At 35.3% G+C, this 18,736-nt stretch overlaps 1 long non-coding RNA gene across 1 annotated transcript; it reads right to left on the bottom strand.

Annotated features, from left to right (window-relative positions):
- Nucleotides 1-4,067: 4,067 nt before the first annotated feature.
- LOC107565968 (uncharacterized) lies at nucleotides 4,068-4,644 on the bottom strand. The gene is made up of 3 exons (XR_001606448.1): nucleotides 4,420-4,644; nucleotides 4,189-4,226; nucleotides 4,068-4,103 (listed from the first exon to the last, which is right to left on the bottom strand). It is a non-coding gene; the product is annotated as an uncharacterized lncRNA (long non-coding RNA).
- Nucleotides 4,645-18,736: the final 14,092 nt, after the last annotated feature.

Genomic DNA, 18,736 nt, shown 5'->3' with positions numbered 1-18,736 from the left:
CGGTTTGCTGATGTCAACGTTGTGGATCGAGTGGCCCATGGTAGCGGTGGGGTTATGGTATGGGCAGGCATATGTTATGGACAACGAACACAGGTACATTTTATTGATGGCATTTTGAATGTATGTGTATGTGAAACTGCACATTTTAGAGTGGCCTTTTATTGTGGCCAGCCTAAGGCACACCTGTGCAATAATCATGCTGTCTAATCAGCATCTTGATATGCCACACCTGTGAGGTGGATGGATTATCTCGGCAAAGGAGAAGTGCTCACTAACACAGATTTAGACAGATTTGTGAACAATATTTGAGAGAAATAGGCCTTTTGTGTACATAGAAAAAGTCTTAGATCTTTGAGTTCAGCTCATGAAAAATGGGGGCAAAAACAAAAGTGTTGCATTTATAATTTTGTTCAGTGTATATTCACCATAAAACATATTCATTATCCTTTTTACTGTTCTTCAATGTTTAATTTATGTTTGAATAAATCCATCAAGTTTTTATGACAGCCACCATTTAAATGTTTATAGCCTATTTAAAAAAAACTACTTGAAGTAGAAATATTATGTAATTGTAATGTTATTATTTTAAAAACTTCATTAAGTGTAATTTTAGCAGTTGTATAGCTTACAAATCAGTAAATTTTAACCTTCAATATTATAGTAATGTAGTACCAACTGACTCTCATATATATTTTATAGCATTAGTTGAGTGATTTATTTTCTTTTTTTTCTTACTGATATATATCCAAAATAATCGATATTGAATCGAATCGAATCGAATTGGTAATCGAATCGAAAGCTTGTGAATGAGAATCTAATCGAATCATGACATTTGTGTCAAAACCCAGCCCTAATAATTGGGCACATTTTTGGCAGAAGGGATCATCAGGACTGTGGCATCAGAAAGTTTCTGAAAAACTTGCTTGCAAGCTACTAAAAAAAAGATGTAAATACATTCAAGCTATTTAAAGTTTTTCATAATATAATTGATTTGGCACAAAAAATGAGGAAGAATTGGTGAACCATTTTAGAAAATGGTTTTGTTTGGGCTCCAACCTCCCTGCAACCGTACACAAATCAAGCGGATAATATGGATGGTTTGTTTAGGCAGTTTATGTAAATCAAGAAGTGGGCTTAATGAACAAAAAAAGTGTTTGAAAAAATGTCTGAATGAAAAGATTCACTTAAACGGATTCCATACATACTGTATAAAAAATAAGGCAGTACACAAGAGTGTTTCATTATTGCTTTAGTTCACATGGCTACAAGGCGTGCAACAATGTCTCATAAGAAATTGTGACATTTTAGTGACATTACACTGCTACTTGAAAAAGTAGCTTGTTACTTTAAAAGCTACACTGACAGTTTAGAAAGCTTTTATTTTCCAACACTGATAAGGTAAACGGTAAAGGTACTAATAGTTACTCTGGCCTCCCACAGATTCTCATACTCTAAACACACACTTGTGAGACAGAATCAGTGATCAGAAGACGAAACACGCACAGCAGAATAAACAAATTATACCACATAGGAGATTCCATAATTCAATGCTCACTCAGCATACTCTGACCTTTATTAGTAGTGCTTACGAAGAAAACATTGCTAGGGATGTGAATGAAGCTTACTAAAGAATGTTGTGCAATGAATTTTCTAAACAATTAAATGCACAATTTTTACACAGTAGACAAAAAATGGTGGAAAAATCCCACTTCCATTAAAGGGGTCATAGGATGCTACATGCACTTTTACAAGTTGTTTCTCAAAAGCCTTCCTGAACCTCCACACATCATCTCCACTCAATACACGATGCAGTGTGTTGGACAATAAGTGAAACTGAAAGGCTCACTCAAGTAGTATGTCAGACTATACAATATATAGAGACTCTTATAACAATTGACAGCACTAACCAGGTGTTTTACAGTAAGTTGCAAGTCCACATCTGTTCTAACATAGTTATTTACCAGTGAAATTGAAATCATACCACACCAACCCAAGCAAGACCTTTGTACTAAAGTTGGAAGGATCTTTGTGTCTCTCTAATAAATAGCAAAAATGGTACAAAAATCAATATGATCTCATATCTTCTTCTCTGCTCTCTAAGCCTTCTGCTCGCTAAACCTATCGTGAAACAATCCAATGTCTCTTTCACATGAAAGCCTGTTTCTGATTAAGTTTAAAATAAGAAATAAAGTCACACATGCAAGATATAAAGTCACATCGTGAGGAATAAATCTGCATTTATGAGAAACATATTTGCATCATTTTTTGCTCTGACGTGGGCTTCCAAGCTAAGAAAAACCTGTTTCTGAAGTGTAAGAATTTAAAACCATTAGATCCTGACTAGGTGAGAGACAACTGTGCTGAAGAACATTTTCAAGATAATTTCACTTACACTCCCACACCTGCTCTTTCATTTCCTATTTCCCAATATCAGATTTGACAGAAAAGTATAAAATCCCACACTCGTCTTAATGGGGTCATTTTATGTGCAAGGAAATTGTCCTTAATGTTTTGAGATAAAGAGCTTGAGCTTGTAAAACATCCTCCCCAGTCCAAAAAGACCTTTTATTTCTGCAATAATTGTTCATTCTGAATTTATTTGGCACAGATTATTTTGTGAGAATTTCACAACGAAATGCAAGCTTTGCAACGAGGTTGTTGCTAAAGGAGGAGGGAATTAAAATCTCAACAGCAATCTCTCAGTAGGTAATTTCCTCTCATTTCAATGGTATTTGCTTGGCTGGCACAAGACCCAGACATACACAATTTGAAAACTACCATCTTTGCTCAGGCACTCAGTATTGGACATGTTTTTGTGCCAATCACCACAGTAACAAATGCTCTCAATCACACTAAAGCAAAAGGAAAAATGACATTATAACAACAATGAATGACTGATGGCACCAATAGTATCTGCAGACCTGCAGCTCCAGCAGTTTCAGAACCGCAGCCACAGAACCGGAAGTGAGGGGCGGAGCTTACGTTCTTAACAGAGTAGCGCCACCTTACGGTTTTAAGGGGTAATTTTCTTTTATTACACACAATACGTCATACTTTATGTATGCATTTTATAATGATATATTAAGCATTTTAAAAACATTAATCTTGTGTAATTTAGTTGTATACAGTTATTCGTTTCATTGTATTATGCGAGTTATTTCCTGTTTGTGATATTAAAAATAATGTAAAAATAACTTCTGGGCATTTTATATGAAATGTACTTTAATCACAAGATTCAAAATAAATGTTTACTCCAAAGTCAAGAACACGTGCATCATACATTTTTCAATATGAAAACTAAAACATTTAAATAAAACACACACACACACACACACACACACAAACAAACAGCAGCATAATTTTAAAAGTAACAATCAAAATGTACACAATAATTAAATTGAAGTTTATAAAATGAACAATTCACTATTAAGCCCATTTTGTCATGACAATCATGCATAAATTCAAATTAAAATGTATCAAATGAACAATTCACTCTTAGGACCATTTTGTTATGACAATCCTGAAAAAATAACCCCCCTGAACACAAGATGAAATATGAAGGGCACTCTGGAAGCTTCTGATAGTTCCAGGAGATTGTTGAGGGCCTTTTCCTTGTCCTCTTCCTCCATTATAAGGAAAAGAAGCTCTTCCACTGGCCCCCTGAGCAGATGTCTGTTGTAATGGAGCCATTTCACAACTTCTGTCTGGGATTACTGGGATCTCCTTCATCTTAGAATATTAAAGGAAAATGTAACTGTAATATTTCTTATTAATCTGAATATATATATATATATATATAGATAGATAGATAGATAGATTAATAAGAAATATTAAAGTTACATTTTCCTTTAATGATAGATAGATAGATAGATAGATAGATTTGAGACATACCTCACAAGCGTAGCCTTTTTATCCACTTGGAAGGGCCTCTTGTAGGGTTTCTGCACTGTAATGTATATGTATCTTGGTTAATTTCAAATTGGTCAGAAGGGGGTGGACATGTAATGGTGGGATGGAGGAAATGTCCAGTACCTCTCAGAGAAAACTCCAAAGTTCTCCAGAAGAAAAAGAGTCCACCATCTTCGTATGATTGGAATGTCACACTGGAAGACACAAACATAGAGAAATCTTTAAATATCAACTGTTACAACATCATAAGGTCAATTACTTTAACTGATAACTACTTACAGATGTAAAATCAAAGGGTGCTCCCAAGACAAGATGTACTGGAAAACAACAAAAAATAAGAATATTCTCCCTGTAAATGGCACAAAAAAACCTTCCTTGTTCCTTATTTAACAACTAAATAATCACACCAATAGTATAGCCTAAAATAAAAAAATAAGTACACAGGTAAACTATTATGCAATAATATATTGTGATTACATATATTAAACAAACGACTCAAGATATTCATACCTCCACAGACAACTGCCTTGTTGAAGTGGATTTGAAGATGACTTTTTAATTTGACCAGTTTGGCTGGCTTAAACATGCTGGTCAAGCAGAAAATTGCTGGCAATTGCTGTAACACTTGTTGCACTGCTGCAGCTCAGGTAATGTGCCACCTTTCTGAATCCTTATATGTCTCTACAAGAGATGAAGCCACACACAATTATCTCAATGATGACAAATGGGATTAAAATAACTAAACTATAAGATAATATTAACACACTAACAATGCATATAACAGAGAAAAATAAAGCAAACTATTTATTTTTAATGAATAATAAACGTCTTCAAAACTTCACTGCAAGGCCCATTTACGACATGCATCCGAAAATTTATCGAAACATCCACAGAAACAAGTTCTATACTACAAAGTATGACGAAATATTAGATAATAAATATAAGATAATAAAGCCAAGCACACATTAAGTACTTAGCAGATAAATGTTTAACGTAATATATACGACAATTATTGAACATATGATAGCAAAAACATTACAGATTACTCACCGTGCTCTCTCGTTGTCGCCCCTAACTTCCGGTTCTGTGGCTGCTGTTCTGAAACTGCTGGTGCTGCGGGTCTGCAGCTGGATATATCTCGATGGCACTGCCCAAAACCTTCACCAGCTAATATGTTCAGACAAAAGAAACGGGCAGGGAAAAACCAGGGTTGCCAGGTCTGTGAAATCAAACCAGCCCAACTGCTATTCAAAACTAGCCCAATCGCATTTAACTTTCTCTTTAAACCGCGGACTAAAAAACAACCCACAGCGACAGTGTAAATTTATAACTGCGTTAAAACCACAGACTTGGCAACCCTGTGAAAAATTATCACAGAGAGTCTCTATTTTTTTTTTTAAGTCTGCTGTATTATAATTTATTACTGCTAATATATAATTAATCATTTCGTGCAACAACAAAAAATTTCACTTTTTAAAAATGCTTTTTAAATGTCCATGAATGAAAAAAGATGCTTTGTAGTTAACTAAGGTCTGTGGTTACAGCATCTATCCCTGCAGGGGCAAATGGGGCCATGCTAACCAGCTAAACCTTGACCCCACTGAAGCTATGTGTACATCTGTACTTCTCTGAAATAGGATTAACTAGTCATATACAGATGAATGAACTCAGGTGTTCCTGATATCTTTTATGGAAAATAAAAGCTTCATCACATCAATAATACGCAGAGAAAGGATGGTTTCTCGCTTTCCCTCTTTCACTCCTCCTCTTCATAAAGCCAATTACCAAGGATTGAGCTCCAATTACTGGGCTGGACAGATTCATGACAAAGATTGGATTAATCCCATTTCCGCCTGCTAGCGTTTCAAGTGCACTTCATAAGGAACCTACGGTGGCCGAGAAGGGCAGAACAAATCACAATTATGAAAACAAAAGAACAAATTACAAACGCAAATGCAAGTCTAAAAAACTAAATAACAATTCAGAAAACACAACAACAATTCAGGGAGGAAAAAAAAGCTCGGCAAAAGGCGGGATCGAACCCGGGTCGATCGCGTCAAAAAGTCAGTGACACGCACTTATCCATCTGCGCCACTGGAGCTGACGATTTACAGCCACTTTTAACTAAATGTAAATATACACTCCCTATTTTTCATTCCACAGTGAGGGCAATTCATACACTACATTTAAACTGAGCTACTTTAATACCATCTCCGAACTTTCTACCACGACTCTGCTGTTCTTCGGCTGGTTCTTCCTGTATACGTTGATTGACAGATGTCTCGTCCAGTCAGCGGTGAGTAATCCCAAACCAATGGCGCGGTCTCAAACTATACCTACCTTTTCCGGTTTGTCTGATTTGTCGTTGTGTTTTCTGACTTGCTAATTTGTTTTCGGATTTGTCGTTGTGTTTTCGGATTTGTTCATTTGTTTTCGGATTTGTCGTTGTGTTTTCTGACTTGTTATTTTGTTTTCGAATTTGTCATTGTGTTTTCTGACTTGTTATAATGTTTTCTGAATTGTTGTTGTGCTTTCTGAATTGTTATTTTGTTTTTTAGACTTGCATTTGCATTTGTAATTTGTTATTTTGTTTTCAGAATTGTGATTTGTTCTGCACTTTTCGGCCACCGTAGGAACCACTTATTTAATGTATAATAAAGTGGACAACAACATCTCTAAAAGGCAATTGTGACAAAGATATAGATTCCAGGAAAACGTCCAGTGGGATGCTGCTAAGAAACCATAGGGGCAAAGTATTCTTGACTGTAGAATCAGTATAGTATGGTGCATACTTCATGAAAATGTGTTGCATAATATAATATATTACCACTGTAATGGTTTTATTTGGGAGAAGGGAAAAACACCTCATTATCTACCAGGAAGAGAAATGACCAGATCGCCACTCTATTCCCTATACAGTCAAATGGATTGAACATTGAGATTGGACCAGCAGTCAGCCGGAAAAATTATAGTAACTTTCTTTAAGTTTCCTGAGTCATTACGGGAGGACAGAAACCGTTCAGCCACTGTACAAATCTTATTCCCAAGGCAAAATTATTTCAATGATTCAGTGCACCTGCAGATGGGATTTCGCATGACAGGCAGAAATATGGAATAAATGAATGCATCTGATAGAAGATTGAAAAAAATAAACAAGATGAAGAAAGCAGAAGGAACAAACAAACACATGCATGTGTGAAATTGCACCTACGCATACAGTACATTCTTCCTTGTGACACTGTCAAATATGATTATAGCACGCATCTGGGATCTACATCTCGTCTGACTGGCCAGCAGACTCATTCCCTTATCTCTGTCAATCTTTGCTTTATCAAGCAGTTATATTTGGCCTCAGTTGACCTAAATAAATCATAGATAATCTGCTTAAATTGAAAAAAAAATGTAATGCTGTGTGTTTTTTCTCTCTTACAATTTCATTTTCAAAAGATTTTTTTCTGCCAAGAAAACTGGATTTCTATATCAACTAAGTACACAGCTGCGTAAAGGTAAGACAAAGCATGGATCAGCTGGCTTCATGTAGCTGGAAGCTACAGCACAGAGACAGTAGAAACAGTGCTTCAAGGATAGCTAGCCTAAATGTTGCATTTGCAGATTTTGTCTTAGATGTTTGGGTGGACTCTGTATGTAAAAGGGTGTACATGTACATTCAAAAGCAGAAGAGTATACAGAAGAAAATAAAGGTGTATGCAACATATTTCTCTCTCATTTCCAGAAGTGTTCTAATAAGAAAGCACCCCTACATCAACTTCTGAAAGTGAACGGTAGTGTTTTACTCGAGCATTACATAAAAATATAATTTTAACATTAGTGTAATCATTTTAACATGATAATAAATGGAAAAATAAAACACTGCTTAGAATTTACTCTTTGAATTCAATATGCACTGATTCTACAAAAGTTATTTAGGTAAGAGCAGTGAGTGATTTTCTCTTTGTCTTTTGTTCATGGACCCAAATATTGCAAGCTGTAGCGATGTGCATATTGCGATATGTACATTTGCGATATTTCGATAATTTCGATATATTGCACAGCCCTAATGCACACGCAGCACACCAGCACATTTCACCTGATCTCTTGTTATTTTCTATATCTGCATGGTCTAAACCATGAATATGATGAAGTAAAACATCAGTGTGACTCATCCTATAGAACCTGAATGGATTAGTGTGATTTTAAAGGGCTTTAAAGGGCAATAGATAGACAGAGGGATACACATAAAGGCAGACAGATGGACAGATGGGATCGGCATCCCGAGGTAACGAATTGCACAAGCTTCAGTCTGGATCCAGCCCTTACAAACATCTGAAGAGATGATGCCAACCCCTCAGAGGACCTCAGATGATGCCAAGCCTGAGCATACAAAACTACAAAATTTTCTGTAAAGCTGCTTTGCAATGATTTGTATTATGAAAAGCACTATAAAAATAAAATTGAATTGAACACATAGATGGATACACAGATAGACAGACGGATACTTATGTTGATGGACAGACAGAAAGAAAGATAAATATATGGGTAGACAGACATGCAGACAGATAGTCGAATGTATGGTTGTCTGCTATAAATAAAATGTCATATGCTTGGAATAATGAGAATAAATTCATATTTAATAATATCCTATTTATTATTTGATTATTTTATATCCTGTTCAAAAATCTGAAAAATAGACGCACTGCTGAAAAGGTTTTCTGTCTTGCATTTTATCTCTCAAAACGATGGATGTCATTAAAATGTGGAGATTAAATAAACATAAAGCTGCTTGGTTTATATTTTGATGTGTATATAATACTTAATTGAAAACTATTGCATACCTGCTGCTGCCATAATAATGACCCATTTCAAATGTTTGCATGCTGTTCTTCTCTTTCTTCTTTTTGTTTTTAACAGCTCCCACTCATTGGGCCTCATTTACGAAACGAACGTACGACAGAAAATTGAGCGTACGGTCGTTTCAACGCAAAACTTGGAATTTATCAGGAGCAGTAATGAAATATTGTTCCTGTATACTTTACAGCATTTCAGTAATAAATATGCATGCAAATTACAGCAAAGTGCAACAGCTACCTTAAGGTGTTCAGCAGTGGTCAAAAGGATTTAAACAGTTAATTTTTAATCGATTGCAACAGATAGATAGATAGATAGATAGATAGATAGATAGATAGATAGATAGATAGATTGGTGTGCTTGACTGGCCAGCAAACTCACCAGACCTGAACCCCATTGAGAATCTTGATGTGAGTCTGGAAATGTTATTTTAGCTTATTATATCTTAGATATCCTAGATTCTTAGAAAATTATTGGCATAAAACACTTAGAAAGGCATCTAAGGGTGCACAGTTAAATACCTTAAATGAACACATATGTTGACTATGCATTATGATTGGATGAAATAGAAGCATCCTGATTTGATGAAGGTATAAATGTTGAGTCAGATTGTTTTCCTCTGTCGCACTCTGCAGCCAACTTGAATGACTGCTTTTTTGACCGTAGACATTTTCTTGCCAGAAATATATCTTCGGAAGACTTTCTGTCTCATGCCTTTATTGTAATAGAAAATTGTGTTAGATTAGAATCTGTTAATTAGATGAATCATTCTGTTGTAAGAAAAAAGTGCAAGAAAAAAACATGAAAAGCAAATTATGTTTCTGGCTTGTACAAAAATGTCCTTATTGAGCAATACTGAATCTTTACGATAAACATAAAGGGAAATGGGTGATGTCTGAGGATAAGCCAGTGATGAGGGGTTTGTAGGTCAAGAGAACTCTGGGGGTCTCTCAGTATTGTGTTCTTTGTTAATGGCTTCAGTAATGTATCTCTGACCTATGACAGAAAACATTAAAAAGCCATAGTATCTCATAGTCAAGCTACCTGTGGAGGAGAACAGAGGAAAATGAGCAGGAGAAGACAAATGCAGACAACAACAACCCTGCACGGCCTGTGAGATTCACAAGTAATGCATCAGCTGCAGGATTATATGGCCTATTTCTGACTTTAATTTAGGGCCACTTCCATTATACAGCCTGTGAAAAATAAGCTTACTCTTTCACTCTGCGTCCCTCTTTTTCACATACGCAATTGTTTCCGAAATGACAGAGAAACAAAATAACAAGAGCACCTGACTTCAAAATCTGACTTCAAACATTATGGTAAAATAGAGCTATTGTCCTTTAGTTCTTTGAAGCTTTATTTATCATCCCTTTCTCTTCCTTTCATTCTCTCTCTCTCAATGTCAGACCAGAGTTAGCAGCAAACCTGACTGTGTGCATTAACATTGGTGCTGTACAGCATGTGTGCTCCGTGCGAGGTCCTGAGACAGGAAGAGATGTATAAATGATTGGATAAAGGGTCGGGATAACGAGCGTTCTCAGCACAGTCTGTTTGCAGAGTGGGTGGGATTGATGAGAGAGCCAAACTGATTTTCACGTGCAGACATGCGGGTGTTTACTGTGTTCGGATGCACTTATCCATTATGCAATATGCACTTATCCAATAAATAACTGTAATGACACTGTAAATGTACCTTAATAGCTCACTAAGATGGGCTTTGGACCAAGAAGTTTTAATGACATTAGCATGCCATCAAATTGCGTGAGGTATGAGTGCTCTTCACAGAACATAAGCACAAATGTGCATGTGAGCATTCATGCAGTGTGTGGGCACCGAACTGAGATGGTACTCAGTACCGAGGATTCTGTAGAAAGACTTGTGTCATTACATTTTTGACTTCTGAAATCCCTACCAGAAATCAATACTAGAGATAAAAACATCCACTTTAAATAAGGGTGCATTCAGTACTGTAGTTTGCTCACTTGAAAAGTTTAACTCATTAGGAAATAAATAAGTGTTTTCATGTCGTCTGAATGGCACATACTCTTATGAGATGAAGACTGCACTCATTTTGTAAATGTAATTACAGAAATTAATTATGTATGTAATTGCATGCGGGTATATTTTTTTTAATATAAGTACAATGTAAAGACATGTATGTACACAGTAAGTGCATTGCATTAACTGATTAACTTAAATCTAAGTACATAGTAGTTAAGTCCACCTTGTATAAAGTGGGACCTATTTATATATGTTGCAGGTCACCCACCAATGTATTTTCCCTTGTTGAAATGATGTGCCCTGCAGTGTTTTACTAAACATCAATGAAATTCAAAATTGGCTGCTGCCTCTAAAGTCACTTTAGTAGCTTAGCGTTGAAAAAAAGACACAATGGAACTTACTTATTATAATGGTTTTGCAGTGGAGACAATAGGAGAATCAGTAACCGTAAGGCGGAAGAAGGAAAAAACTTCTGACGCCAGAAAACACAAAGACAGACGAAGACAAAAAAACAATGCAAACATTGATACAGCATCGCAACGTGGAAAGATTTGACTGAGAAATCCTGAGTTGTGATGCCCAAGTTGCTTCTTTTTTGTTGGACAGGTAAGGGAATTTTTTGTAGACAATCATGCTTGATCCATATTAATAGATAGTACTAAAGGCACAATTACTTACTCCACTGTCTATTGTCAATAGTGTAGTGAATAGTGTAAGAAGCACACAAAAGTTACAAGCAGTTTTCAGTTGGTCTACATGGAGAAATTTACATGACAAACTTGAATTGATACAAAATCTTTCACCCTTGTGCAAAATGTCCAATCATTGCGGTGAGTTTGATGCAATGGAAGCGCACTGTGACTCACTTTAACAAAGAGTGTCTGAAAAAAGTAAATGTAACTCACTGATAATTTTCCCAGTGTTTAAATTGGCTGTGCTGAAAAATAACCATTATTTAAGCAGTTTTAACAGTAAATTAGGGCGAACATCACTAAATCTGTCGCTACTTCCATTTCATAAAGTAAGCCATGATGTATTGCCGTTGTACTGATTTCTCCCAAATATTAATTAAATTATCTTCTTAAAGTGCTGCAGAAAAAAAAGTCATATGGGTATGGAATGACATGTGGTTGAAAGAATAATGACAGAATTGTAAGTTTTGTTGAACTACCATTTAGGATCCCTTTAAGCAGAAAAGAAGAGATAGAGAATGCTATTAAATTCATTACATTTTGATAAAAACAAACATGCTTTTTTCTTTTGAACAACATGTGCTGGTAAATCATGCACAGTAAGTCCTGAATATTATCTGAATTAAATTCAAACTCTCCATACATGCTTATGAGATTGTGTTGATGGAAAACACTATTGGCAGAGCTCCACTTCAGGTACAAGGGTATGTGTGTATGTGTGTACACATTAACTTCCTCCAGCAGCAGGGGGCACAGACTGAGAGTGATGCACACAGACAAAGATGTCACAAAGAATGTGCACACCCCAACCAATATATTTCTGAGTGAGAGAACGAATGGGAGGGAGAAGTGGGTCATAAAGAGGTAAAAACACAGAAAGAGGCGGATAGGCACAGATGGAAGAGGTGAGGGGAAATGCAATCCAAAAGACTGAGAGAGGGGTCCTGAGGACAAGTAAACAAGTGTGCACCAGGGAAGCGTCTCTGCACGAACACATCGGGCTATGTGTTACCCGTGTTGTGCCTTTTAAAGAACATGTTTTGCGATGCCCACTGCAGGCATGAGTGATTTCATTGCCTTTCATGTTGACTGCTTTTCGGGTCACCGTCTCTCACCTCTAGTGCCTAGACACACATGCACACAAAACTCCGTTCAGTCATCACACTACTTCAGCTCTACACACATGTATACACGTGCACATGCACACAATTCTAAACGCACTACCCCCTATCCATTAGCAGAAACACACCCGCTCACTAACAGACTCACACACACTGCTCCATTAGCTTCACTCACACTAGACATATGGTATGCTTCATTTATATCACATCTAACAGTAAGGAAGTTCAAAGCTTAATCGCAGCAAGCTGCAAATTGCTTGAAAACAGCATTAATAACACAGCAGGAAAAATTATCACACTGATAGTGATGTGGATTAGACCATTAAAATACTGTACGGGTCAGAGAACCTGACTCTGGAGTTGTTAAATTAACTTTCCAAGCTGACATGCTTTATTTAATCCTTAAAAGTGGTTAAGGTAAACACATTTGGCTTACAAATGGGATAACAGAAAACATCTTTTGTGAAATAGAAATTTGAGATCACTATTGTTTTTCGGTTTTCAGTTGTAGCAATGCATGCTGACTTTATACCATAGCACATAACACTCTTATTTACATTTGGAAGTTTGGATTTATAACGAATTTGTAATGTTTTTGAAATAAGTCTCTCTGCTTACCAAGGCTGCATTTATTTAATCAAAAACACAGTAAAAAAATCAGCTGAAAATTCAGCTTTGCAATCACCGGAATAAATAGCTTTATAAAATATATTAAAATAGAAAGAGTTTTAAATTGTAAAAATGTTTTACACTATTACTGTTTTTAATGTATTTTTGATCAAATAAATGCAGCCTTGGTGAGAATAGGAGACTTCTTTCAAAAAACACTGATTCCAAACTTTTGACCATTAATTTATATTTGACAAATTAATATAAAATTTGATTTTACATTTAAACTCCACCTAAACCTATGCTCTACAAGCCAGCAAAACACAACACAACTGGATTGTTCTCATTATAAATCAACAAAGCATCTTATAGCCTACACTTCAGACTATGTGGCATAGGCGTTGCAGACATTCTATGTTAAGGAAACAAACAGAGGTAGACCAATAACCAGTTTGAGATCCAATATACTGTTACACATGTGTTTTCTAACTTTTCTTCCTCAGCTGTTTGCTTTCACTTAAGAACTAAATTACTGTGGTTATGAGGATACTTGCAAAGCTTGGCATTTTGGCACACAAGTGTGTGTATTTAACCGTTCAAAGCCTATAAAGTGGCAAAAACAGCTCCTGCGCTCAATGAGCACCGTCTTACAGTTTTTCTCAATCAATTTGACACTTTTCTCCAATGCAATGTACTTGTTCTTAAAACAATCAGCACAGCCATCCAAACACAAAATTATCTTAACCAAACGGTTCAACTTTACTGCAGAATGAAGCACTGCCATTTTTTTTAGTAATGCATTTATTAAAAGTAAATATTAACATCAAATCTATAGGTGGGTTCTCTATTGATTATAAAACACATTCAGCTGTAGATGCACAAATATGCTAATGAAAATATGTGTTTATTTCAATTCTTCAACGGGAGTTTTGTTTTACATATATTGTGTATATCTAAACCAGGTATGGGCAACTTTGATAGTGACGAGGGCCAGCATTTTTTCTCCTTTATACCAAGGGGCCCGATTACTAATCCACGTCCACACACCTTTTACACTGTCTTACTCAATTTCCTTTTTTATTGAAGGAAATTAAAGTATAACTAATGTAATTTGTTTTTAAAGATTTAATTAACTATAAAACTTATGCTAAAAGTTATGCTAATTCCGAAGGAAAACTTTGTTGTCAGTGGACAGAAATATGACCCCAACAAGCCAATGTAAACATCTCAATTGCATTGTCTGTAAATTTGCAACAAACAAATATACAGAGGTCCTTATTTTATTAGTGGCCTACAGAACATTCTCAAATAAACCTAAGAGGACAGTTAAAAAGGGCTTATTAAAAAAAATTGTTATTCCAAATGCGCCCATAAAATAACCTGGTATCTGCAGGATTTTTAAAATCAAATTTAAGACCTTTAAAGACCTTCACATTTCAGCCTTTAAACAATTTTTAAGAAAAGGGATGAGTCAAAAGTATCAATTATTATATAAATTTAAACAATTATTATCCCTTATTATATTAACATATAAATATATCTTAGTGTCTTAACTATTTAGATTTTTATAATGCATTAGCTTTTTGTCGATCCACTGGTTCACATCTAAAAATATGTAGCAAAAACAGCAGATGGGCTTATTGAAAAAGCAAATTCGTTCTCTGCCAGCAGGTTTCACTTTCAGAACTGCAGAGATATAGTGGTTTTCCCGGTAACCGCAGTACACAAAGCCGACGTGCAGCGCTCAAGTTTATTCAGTGAAATCGTAGCCTTTTGACGTTTAATCGTCATATTAATCCATATAGCAATTCTTGTCTTTCCATCCCCAAAGAACTCTTATAATTTAGACTTTTTGTACCATTTAAGAGTTTTCATGGCCTTAAATGTAAACAATTTAACTGAAGACGTTTTAAGGACCTGCAGAAACCCTAATAAGAACATAGCGCAAACATTTCTGTCATGCATTTGGGAAAAAGCTTTTGTTGACTATGAATTTTACCTTTGAAATTTGAGGCAAGTGCAACTCTGTCGTCCCCGTTGTTTGCGAGTAGTGGTGTGATGGCCATTTAAATAAAATACAGATTTCCAAACATATGGGTATCCCCTTGAACTTGGTAAAAAGATAATCTGTTTACCATCTTGACTGGAAAATACTGTTTTCATGGTCAGTTTTTTATTTATTATTTGCAAATTTTAGTGAATGTTTACATTAGAGTGCACAACGGCTGGAAACTAGCGACCTCTCCTGTTTGGAGATAGTATTAACATTATAAACTCAAAGCAATCTTTACGTGACTTTCTTTTCAAATGTTTTCAAATTGATCATCCGAGTCTAATATGATCCAGCGGGCCCGCGGGCCGCCAGTTGCCCATCCCTGATCTAAACGAATAAAAATTGTTCCAACACCAACACCTGCTATCACCCATGAGAAAAAACAAATTGCCCCTTTAAACTTAAAATATGTTTGTGCCACCTTTAGCAGCAAAAACTGCAAACAAACTTTTCTGATAACTACAGATCATATACAGTGGGTACGGAAAGTATTCAGACCCCCTTACATTTTTCACTCTTTGTTATATTGCAGCCGTTTGCTAAAATAATTTAAGTTAATTTTTTTTCCTCATTAATGTACACACAGCACCCCATATTGACAGAAAAACACAGAATTGTTGACATTTTTGCAGATTTATTAAAAAAGAAAAACTGAAATATCACATGTTCCTAAGTATTCAGACCATTTTGTACCCACTGTATATACTGTATATTCACATATATTCACATAATATGAACGAGTTGAATGAGTTGCTGTTATTTAAAAAGCAGATTTATTTGGCATTTATCTGTAAATGTAATATTACATCTAAAATAATTAAATATTATTATTAAATAACAGCAACTCATTCAACAAGTAAGAAATGTGTAGCTTAAGAATTAAAGAGATAAAAACAAAGATGAAATTAATTTGACCATTTAGATTTGAAAACAAATTGCATAAATATAAATACAGTAACCATATTTATTATTTGTGAACTATTTATACTTTTGTTGCTAATGGTCTATGTCTAATGACTATGCAAAAACAACATTTGGACACTTAAACAAAAATATTCTGTAGGTTGATAATCAGTCAATTATGTGATGAGAGAGAGCACCTCAGTTGAGCAACAATGTACCATAAATAATTACATATTTAAGAGTAACACAATAACGGAACATGACTTTTAAATCTAATGTTCTCCAACATGTGCTTTGGTATTCAGATACTGTTCTAGTATCTATTTGGAGATGCGATTTAGCACAATTTGTGATCTTTATTGGAAGTGCTGCTCCATGCATTGTGTGTGTGTGTGTGTGTGTGTGTGTGTACTCATCTGCATGTGTGAGACAGAACACCTGAGCTCTACAGGGGGTCACAGATACAGCTGTGTATACAAATACAGACACTTGAGCACAGCAGGATGTGACAGAACTGAAGCACACATCATCAACTTCCTGAAATTGACCAGCCTCTCAGCTTATTATCGCTAACAATGGTTAGAACAGAAAGACAGTGGATCAAATGCCCTATATATATATATATATATATATATCCCTCTCCAAACTGGACAGGGACTGTAAGCACAGAAGAAAATATTGTTACAAATAAAGACTTTATTTTCACACTTTATTTTAAGGTCCAATTCTCACTATTAACAAACCATTAACTATGACTTTTGCCTCAATAAACTCCTAATTTGCTACTTATTAATAGTTAGTAAGGTATTTGTTAAGTTTATGTATTGGGCACTAGGGACGTAGAATATGGTCATGCAGAATATGTGCTATATAAGCACTAATAAACAGCCAATATATTAATAATAAGCATGCTAATAAGCAGCTAGTTAATAACGAGATTTGGTCCCTAAACTAAGGTGTTACCCAGAAGTTATATGATGAGGTTTCAGCACATGGATGTGATTATGATGTCTACTGTGATGCTGTTAATTAGCAAATGTGTACAAGCTGAAGATAACCACACGTAAAAGACAACAACAGTGCAGCAGGTAGTAAAGCAAGATCTAAAGACTTCATATTTTCAGAATACTAAATGCTTAAAAGAATAGTTCACACAAAAATTTAAATTTACTGAAAATGTACCCCTCAGGCTATCCAAGATATTGATGATTTCGTTTCTTCATCAGAACAGATTTGGAGAAATTCAGCATTACATCACCTCTGCAGTGAATGGGTGCCATCAAAATGAGAGTACCAATGGCTGATAAAACACCGCAATAATCCACAAGTAATCCACACGACTCTAGTCTATAAATTAATGTCTTGTGAAGTGAAAAGCTGTGTGTTTGTAAGAAATAAATCATTAAGGCATTTTAACTCTGAACTGTCATTTCTGGCCAAAATAGTCCACAGTGCAAATTAATGCTTCATCCGGTGAAAAGGTCCATCCTCTGTTCTTTCACATCAAAATCATAACATATTTGTTTAGAACCGTTTTGAACTGTTCTTGTAAACGGTGCTTGATCTGTACATATTACTCTCCTTTATTAAAAAATAGCTTGTGTGATTACTTACATCACTTGTGGATTATAGTGATGTTTTTATCAGCTGTTTGGACTCTCATTCTGATGGCACCCATTCATTGCAATGGATCCATTGGTGAGTGAGTAACGTACAGCTAAATTTCTCCATCTATGTTCCAATGAAGAAACAAACTCATCTACATATTGGATGGATTGAGGGTGAGTACTTTTTCAGCTAGTTTTAATTTCTGGGAAAACTATTCCTTTAAGATCTTTCTAGGAAAGCAATCAAATTTTCAGACAGAACAGGCAGTGTTCCATCCTTGGAAGTGGATTAAAAATTCAGATGAACTAAAATCACATTTGAGTTTCTCTTAAACTCTTAAGGTTACGATATGGTTAGTGGGACACACATAAGGAAAGAACTGAAAAGTTTTTACCTAAAATGTGCAGAGGGATCAGACTCATGGGGGCATGAAATGAGAGGATGTTTCTTACAGTAGAGTGCACTTTTACTTTAACTCTCCCTTGAAACACACTATATGCCGGTAAAAGCTTAAAAGAGTCAAGATGGGACAGTTAACTTGTTCAGCTTATTGCCTAATGGAAACACATTAGTTCCGATTCCTAGATATCTCAACCATGATATTAAATGTGGATTTTTATGACAACTAGCAGATTGTAGATACAGTAACCTTCAAAAAAAAGTACATACTAGGGTGTTTTAAACAATTCAGCCCACTTACAATGTATAAATGGCACTGCATTAGATCAAGGTTTTTCAAAGTTTTTAATGTCAAGGACATCCAAGAATGGTGATCCCTTTGCAAGGGCCCCACTTCCTAATAAAATTAATTAATAAATAAGCTACTTTTTTTTTTTTATATGTTGCATAGGCTTATATCAACAATTTTTAAAAGCAAATGATTAAGATATTATCTGGAAAATGTTTACTTTGTGTGAAGTTGACTATTAAAAGTATTATTAAATGTATTAATCTAAAACTTTTGGTAACCACTGTCCTTCTTAATTACGTTC

Source organism: Sinocyclocheilus grahami, unplaced genomic scaffold (genome assembly GCF_001515645.1).
Source record: "Sinocyclocheilus grahami isolate Dianchi unplaced genomic scaffold, SAMN03320097.WGS_v1.1 scaffold1037.1, whole genome shotgun sequence".
NCBI lineage: Eukaryota > Metazoa > Chordata > Actinopteri > Cypriniformes > Cyprinidae > Sinocyclocheilus > Sinocyclocheilus grahami.
The sequence above is the reverse complement of the archived record's forward strand: the minus strand, read 5'-3'. Positions and strand labels throughout refer to the sequence as shown.